The following is an 8668-nucleotide window of genomic DNA, read 5'->3' on the forward strand; positions in this document are numbered from 1 at the left end:
CAATCACGGGCCCCCTCCTTGTCCGGGCCCCGGGGCTTCAGCCCCGCCTAGCCCAATGGTTAATGCGGCCCTGAGTGCAGCTACTTAATCATTTGCTGCTCGTTAACGCGTTAACGTCCCCTTTAAATAACGTGACGCTCTGCCCTCTAGGACGCTGCTCCCATTAAGCGTTGTTGGAAGTGAATGAATTGATTCAGCTTTTCGAGACCCCCGTAAGGATGCATTTAACTCGACAAAGCGGTCTAATAAAGGATGTATTGATCTCGTGAATTAGCGAATTTGTGGCGCCCTAGGCGACCGCCTAGTTCGCCTATGCCTAGAAACGGCTCTGCCTGTGTCACATGGTTCAGTTAGAACATTTCGAGTTACCTTAAGGCTGGAATACACTACACGATTTTTGCCCCGATTTTCCGCCGATTTACAGTCTGAAGGAGTTGACACTAGTTGCCGAAAGTCAGAGCCACTCTGCAGATTTGAGTTGAAAGATTTAATAGAAAATCGTGTTGTGTTTGATGGTCACAGACTCCGATTTTTTAGCTTCAGACTTTGATTCCATCCAGACGGAGGATATCAAACATGTTTGATATTTTGAGCCAATTTTAGAGCATGGGTTGTGTTCATTTGTCACGCATCTCCTAGCAACAAGGCGCACGTTTCTGTGTGAGTTTGTTGTGATCGGAACAACTTCTGGTAGTGTGTGATCCTCAGTTGTGCAGTGTATGATGGACAGTTTTCCTTTGTCACTATTTACGAAGTAGGTAAGTGTATGATGCCCAGAGTTTGTAAAATCTGTTCAGATTTTAAAAGTCATGTAGTGTATTCCAGCTAGAGGTCTGCGCGGGACTGTTTTTTCAGTCCGGCTCCCGCAAGGTTCTATTCTGCACCCACCCGCTCCCGCTATATATTCACTCTTTGTTCACCCGCTGTCCGCTTAGAATAATTTTCTTCCCGACCCGACCGTTCCCGCTAAATGTGTATCTCGTTTCCAGAATCTCACATTTAAATGTCTGCTACTGAAAGAAAGAGAGATAGGCTGACAAATAAAAGTGTAGTCTGCACAAAATTGTCTTGTCAAGAGTCTTGAATTTATTGACTTTTAATTTAATTTATATGAATTATCTTAAGACACAAAATTCGTTTAATATTTTATTCAACACGGTTGGAAAAAAGTCAGAGAAAATAAAAAATGTACAAAAATTGTATTTCTTATTTTTATTCGTCTTGTCAGGATACAGTTCGTTTAACATTGACAACACAATAGTGAAAAAGTGTAGCAGAGAGAAAAAAAATAAAAATGTAGGTTGTACAAAAATAGCCTATTATCTATTTGCATTTGTCTTTTCAAAATACTAAATTCGTTTGACATTTTTCTGTCAAGTAGGAAAAGTGTCGCAGAGAAAAATAAATAAATACGACACTTTCATTTAAAATTATAGGCTAAGCAAAATATAAACAAAACAGAGATGAACGTCCTTCAAGGACAGCGCATCCACACTTTGCTCCATCCTTATTCTGCTCTGTCACTCATCGACAGCCTGCCTGTTCTGTCTGAGGGCCGTATATTTATCACCGGTACAGCCTGCTCTGAGCATCGTTATACACATGCTGCGCACAGACCCCGCAAATAAAACGCGTGACGGTAAAAGCATGCGTGCAGCGCATGCATAACAGTCCAAGTGCAGGCTGTACCGGTGGTCAATAAGAATAAAGCGCAGATATGCTGTTCTGAATGGACGTCGGGAACGGGATATTGTTAGACCGCCCGCTCCCGTTCAAATTACACCAGAGTTACCGACCGCTACTGCGTTTTATTCCAAGAGGGTCTAGCTGCAGCCTTGCACTTGCACTCTCAGACTTGCACTCTCAGACACTTGCGCTTAGACGTCACTTGCAGTCTTTATTTTTTTATTTTGTTCTATGTTTTATTACTTTTTGTTTGAATCTCTCAACATTTTACAACAGTAGCCAGGTGGTGAAGACAAGAAAAAAGAATACAATACACCATGTTAAGTGTTTATGTTTTTCTACAGGAGGAAACCGCTTAACGAGAGACTTTGTGCATTGCGTTCATATTCTGCTGTTCTGTGGCGACGGATTTGCGGGTCTTGTCTTTTTCTTGCAGGACCCTGTACGTTATAGTACTAAATTAGTTTTAATCGTTTAATCACCACCACAGCGTCTTGTCTCCATTGGCAACACGCACGATTTGTGTCCATTGCAAGTGACGTCGCAGGTGTCGGAGAGAGCAAGTGGTGATTGCAAGTGACTTCGTAATTTAGTTTCTTTTTTCTTGTCTTCACCACCTGGCTACTGTTGTAAAATGTTGAGAGATTCAAACAAAAAGTCATCAATAAATAGAACAAAATAAAAAAATAAAAGACTGCAAGTGACGTCGCTAGCGGAAGCGCAAGTGTCTGAGAGTGCAAGTCTGAGGGTGCAAGTGCAAGGCTGCAGCCAGACCCTTCTCTTTTATTCGGGAATTTAATCCCACGGCGCAAAAAATCCGGTCGGGTCGCAGGAATGCAGACCTCTAATTCCAGCCTTTGGCTGTCCTATTAGAGTACCAGTGTTTGATACTCAAATGGCAATTGTTTTTACTGTTGTTGTTTTTTTTAGTTATCTACTGCATCTCTTTATTTTAGAGAAACGACTATTTGACTGTTAAATAGGCTATTTATGTGAAAAAAAAACATTACAGTGTTTCTATAACTAATGGTTTTGTGAACTAAAGAGCTTCATGTTTTTTTTAATTTGATTTCTTCTGATCCAGATATGTATTCCCAGCCCTATTTGACATTAGCCACACACAAGTCATTGCACTAAGTTAAAAGAATATTTTATTAGCTCAAGTGAGACTAACTTGTATTTTGGAACAGACACATTGCATTAAATCTGATTAACCCTTCATCTTCAAGTATTGTTTTTTCAATCAAAATCAATCAACTACAATCAAAAACTATTAAAGGGATAGTTCACCCAAAAATGAAAATTACCCCATGATTTACTCACCCTCAAGCCATCCTAGGTGTATATGACATTCTTTTTTCAGACGAATACAATCGGAGTAATATTAAATAATGTCCAGGCTAATCCATGCTTTATAATGGGAGTGGATGGTAGCCAAAAATTTGAAGTCCACACAGCTCCGGGGGGTTAATAAAGGCCTTCTGAAGCGAAGCGATGATTTTTTTTGTGAAAGAAAAATATCCATATTTAAACCTTAATCTGTAGCTCCGGTTAGAATATGCTAGTCTCGCGAGAACCAAATCTTGTTTACAGCAAAGGAAAACCCGTGTCCTCTTGGCTTATATCGAAATCCTCAGACATTTTTCTTTACAAATCCTCATTTTGTACTACTAATTCGTGACCGGTGTTTTGTTTTGCTCTCTCCTCTGCGCTTCCAAGCTCGTCACTTCCGCATTCGTCACCGCGTTTGCCTACGTCATTCACTGGACGCCACTCTCTCATGAACGTGCGTACGATTTCATTTTTGGGTGAACTATCCCTTTAAGTGTAAACTTCACTTAGTTTATAGCATGTCTTGGCTATATATTGCAGCAACTGTGTCATTTGTGAGCAGCCAGAATATCTTAAATTAGCTCATAGAATTACCATGATGCACTTGTAAACTCCACATAGTGGAATTAACACAGACTATACTATGATATGTCAGTAGCATGTGTTGTACTTGATTTTCTATCTCTCTCCTGAAATTAATTTGGTCACTTTAAAACGATGATGTTCAGTGAGTTAATGGGGTATAAATAATAATGGACTCCTTAAAGGAAGTTCAGCCAAAAGTGAAAATTCTCTAATCATTAAACACCCACACAAAACACAAGAAAATACTGTGAATGTTGGTAAACAGTTTTTGTACGTGCGCAAACTTCTTCCTGTGTACGTTGCCAAATATTCAATAGCGGGTTACCTGCTTACTCTGTTTCTTTGGTTACAACCAGTTAACTATAACATATCTGTTTTATGGTTAATCACTTGAAGCGTATACTGTTTTAGTAAACTGAAACTTGAAGAGTAACGGCCTCAGCCTCACGTCGTTCCAAATCTGTTTGTTTCTTGCTTAACATTTTTTACAAAATGTTCCACAGAAGAAATGACATGGTAATTACGATCAATTGTGTCAAGCAGAGATTATCTTAAAGGGGTCCTATTATGCTTTTTCACTTTTTCAACTTAGTTTGTAATTTTGCTGTTTGAGCATAAAAAAGATCTGCAAAGTTACAAAGCTCAAAGTCCAATTCAAAAGGAGATATTTTATTTAACAGAAATCACTTTTCAAAAACTACAACGAACGACTCGTTTGGACTACAACGCGTATTTTCCGGGATTTGTGATATCACAAATATTGACGAATGGGACGAGACCTGGTTGATCTGCACTAGAGAAGGCAACGAGTGTTATCACTGTCAGAGACGCGCTAGCTTTCACAAGGCAGATGAACTTAGAGTGATTACAATCATCCGGGTTTAAATCGTGCTCAAATTGATTTGATATTGATGCAATATTTACACTGAAGCTCACAGGCAGCTATGGTAAGGGGCATGACATTTCCCGACCAAGCGCCGAGTGCTGCCAATCACAGCACACACTGGCCCAGCTAACCAATCACAGCACACACTGGCCCAGCTAACCAATCACAGCACACACTGGCCCAGCTAACCAATCACAGCACACACTGGCCCAGCTAACCAATCACAGCACACACTGGCCCAGCTAACCAATCACAACACACACTGGCCCAGCTAACCAATCACAACACACACTTTGTAAAAGAGCATAATAGGACCCCTTTAATATAGGGAGATAAGAGGGTCTGTATTGGATCACGTGTGCCGTAATAACCAATCACATTATAGCCATGACACCATTGAATTTCAGTCAGAGTTGTGCGACACTTAATCGCCGTTTACAAAGTCAATGACTTCTCTTATAAAACAGCATTTTTTTTTCGTGGTAAACTCTAAAAATAGTTTAATCCAAAAGTATTGTTTAGTGTAAAACATGTTGAAGATTAGCAGATAGGCTGTTGATTCATTCAATGATAAGCAATTTCTTAGTGATGTTACGTTCTGTGCCGAGACTTCGGAGCGTGTGTCGAGAAATCCCTGGAGCTTCCAGTGAAGCGCGTATCGAGGCTTGTGTCGCTTTAGAGCAGGGATCCTCAAATCTGGCCCACGAGATCCACTTTCCTGCAGAGTTTAGCTCTAACCCTAATCAAACACACCTGAGCAAGCTAATCAATGTCTTCAGGATCATTAGCAAATCACAGGTAGGTGTGTTTGGTCAGGGTTGGAGCTAAACTCTGCAGGGCAAGATTTGAGGAACCCTGCTTTAGAGCAATCATGTCATTGATGACGTCCGAAGCCTCGCTTGGCCAGACTGGTTCAGGAAGCTGTTCAAATCTTGTAAATTCACAGTCCTCTGCCCTGTTAAACTCAGACACTTTCCAGTTTTAGGCTAATAATATTGCCCCTCCTCCTGCCTATTATGAGCAAAAACTTGATTTACACACATTTGATAGCCCCATTCATTTCAAGCCAATACGTTTATTACACAGTTATGTTATACAATCATTATATACCACTAGAAAATACACATTATATTCATATAAATAGATTAGTCTATGTGGAAATTGATTTTTTTTCTTCACCATTATTTCTAAGCCTTAACTGGCGCAAAATACAGTGTATCACAGATCACATCAGGTCATCTATAATGTACCTGCTTGTTTTACACTCTTTGGCCACCAGGTGGTAGTGTGAGCAAATTAAACCTTTTGTGAACCACTTGGCTCTTGGCTACATCTATGTGTTCTTGTATTCTATGTTTAATCAACTCAAAAATAAAAGGCTGAAAAGCTTCAATGCTTCACGAGGCTTCATCTCGCCATCACTACCGTACCGTTTCCTCTATAAAGCTGTTTATTCATCGTAGTGAAGCCTCTCCTCCATTGACATCCATTAAAAAAAAAAAACGGCCCCTGGTCTCCTTTCCCACATACTGCCAGACCGGAAGCGTTAGCTTTAGCCGTTACGCTTTTTCGGCTAATGGTTGCAGGCTTGCCTTCGGTTTCCACAACACAACACAACACGCCCACTAGAAACATTATTATTATAACAAGTCAGCCTTGTCATTTCCTGAAAGAAAAATGACTACTTACGGTCCAGCATGAAGATACAAATATCATGAGAGACCTCTTGTTTTCGGACGTTAGTTCACGGTTTGCCTTGTTGAGATTGTAGTCTCATTATATTCTGTTTTTGCGGTTGAGAACAGAGAGGTAGGTGTTATTATGTCATTATAATTGTGATATAATTATAATGCAATTCCAAATATTCATTTTTATAAAAATGATGTAGTGTTGAGTGACCAGCGCGCAAAGAGAGAAGGTTTGTTAAAATGCACGTCACATTAATACACGGTTAACCTGTATAAGTTTTTTAGAAATGAAATGTAATACATTTAGTCACTGTATTATTATATTCATTGTTATGGTTCAGAGGCAGTCCTGGGCACAACCTCGCATTTCATCCAAAAGTGAACATTCTATCATTATTTACTCGCCCACATGTCTTTCCAAACCTTTTTTTCTTCTGTGGAACACAAAATATGATTCCTTGGTGTTTTGGCGACCTTCGATTTTCAGTGTATGGACAATGGACAAAACTGAGAGATTTCTCAGAATATTTTCTTTTATGTTCCAAAGAAGAAAATGATACAGGTTTGGAACAACATTGGGTTAAGTAAATGACAGAAGCTTGTTTTCTTTTTGAGCAGGTCCCATCAAAATGTCACAGATGGAGCTCCTCGTCACAAATGTAGCTGAGCTCCTCACTGCTGCTGTACAGGAAGCGTTGCAGCTCATGTGTCAGGCTGTGTTGGAGTATCGGAAAGAGTCTGCCAGAACACGCCTGGAGAATCAGAACCTCCAGCAGAAGCTCAAAGAACTCCAGGAGAGGACGACTGGGGATTCGAGTGAGATTTTGAAGAGCTTATAGTTGTGGAATTAACTTGTCGTCGTAGTCGTCTATCTGTAAAAATTTTCAATCATCTTTTTTTATATTTTTAGATGAAGTCCAGAAAGTCTCTTTTCCCATTGACAAGCCTCATTCAGGGGAGGATAATGCGCAGGAATATCTCATTTATCATGGAGATTCAGCTGTGAGCAAGCAGCCAGAGCAGCCACAATGTCCGAGTGACAGTCCTGCTCATATAAAGCTGGTTTTAGATGAGATTAATGCAGACAACAAACATCATTCTCTGCAAGGGACCTGTGACTATTCTTTAAAGAACCAAAGACCCCTCTCCAGGGTAAAGAGTAGCCCTCCAAGAAGAATCCCAAAGCCTTTACCTGGCAGCAGAGAGAGTCCAGCAACCAGCAACACTGAGTCACCACTGGGCTCAAACCGAATCAAAGAGGAATCTAAACCAGAGCCTCTGGAATGTTCTGTCACAGAAGAGACAGACAATGTGACAACACAAGCTCCTGTAGTTCCTATGCAGGATGTTCCTCAAGCAAATGAACACAACCAGCTGCCTGTCGCATCCTTTTCCAACAGCGTTGTCCACTATAACCAACCTAGCAAATTACTAAATTCTGCTTCCAAACACATTCTTAGGTCACTAGTAGAGAATATGGTCCAAACGGGGGGCATTCACAGCACTCCCAGTGTCAGTGAGAGCAGGGATATTCTGCACAGCTGCCATATGTGCGGTAAGACGTTTGCAACGCCCTCCAGCCTCGGAGCACACTTCGTGTGCCATTCAAACGAGACCTTTTGTTTGCAAGTGCTGCAGGTTCAGGTTCAGTTGTTTAGCCGATCTGAAAAAGCATGAGCACATTCATACAGGAGAAAGACCATATAACTGTTCGCTCTGTGGACGGAGATTCAACCGAACAGAGAATCTCAGAAGACACTTGAGGAAAGTTCATTATGGAGCAGTGCTGTGAGCTTTAAATTCACAGCATTTATCTTAGCATGTTGACTTTGGATCATTCAACAAAATCATTGCTTATTCATATCTCAAAATTAAATAGCTACTCAGTCCATTAAGACTGTTTTCTCCCACATTTAATATAATATGTTGCCAGCTGTTTCCATCAAATTGCATTAAAATAAATATGAGTCAATATCAGTGATGTAGTTGAAATATGATAAATGTGTATTGTTTTATATTTTTCAAATGACAATACATGATATGTGGTAAAATTCTAATTGATCAAAGTGCAGTGTTCCACTGGATTCTTGATTTCAATATTGTATTAACGGCAAAGTTCTTTTATTCATTTGTGTGGCTTTTTGTGTGTGTGTACATTTTTTTTTATTAAAAACCCACACGTACACTACTGTTCAAAAGTTCAGGGTTGGTAAGATTTTTTAAAAATGTTTTTGAAAGCAGTCTCTTGTTCTCACCAAGTCTGCATTTATTTGATCAAAAATACAGCAAACAGTAATATTATGAAATATTATAAAATATTTTTATTTTATTTAAATATAATAAATATAAATGTAATTTATACCTGTGATGACTAAGCTGAATCACTTAAAATTTTATCACTGATGAATGCAGTTGTGCTGCTTTTTATATATATATATATATTTTTTTTTTTTTTTTTTTCCTCTTCCCAGTGGGCAATTGATGTTGAAAA

General features: G+C 39.6%; 1 pseudogene; it reads left to right on the forward strand.

Moving 5' to 3' along the window:
- Window positions 1-6179: 6179 nt before the first annotated feature.
- On the forward strand, window positions 6180-8218 carry LOC107689708 (PR domain zinc finger protein 1-like; annotated as a pseudogene).
- The last annotated feature ends 450 nt before the right edge of the window (window positions 8219-8668 follow it).

This window comes from Sinocyclocheilus anshuiensis, unplaced genomic scaffold, assembly GCF_001515605.1.
Source record: "Sinocyclocheilus anshuiensis isolate Anshui unplaced genomic scaffold, SAMN03320099.WGS_v1.1 scaffold813, whole genome shotgun sequence".
Lineage (NCBI taxonomy): Eukaryota > Metazoa > Chordata > Actinopteri > Cypriniformes > Cyprinidae > Sinocyclocheilus > Sinocyclocheilus anshuiensis.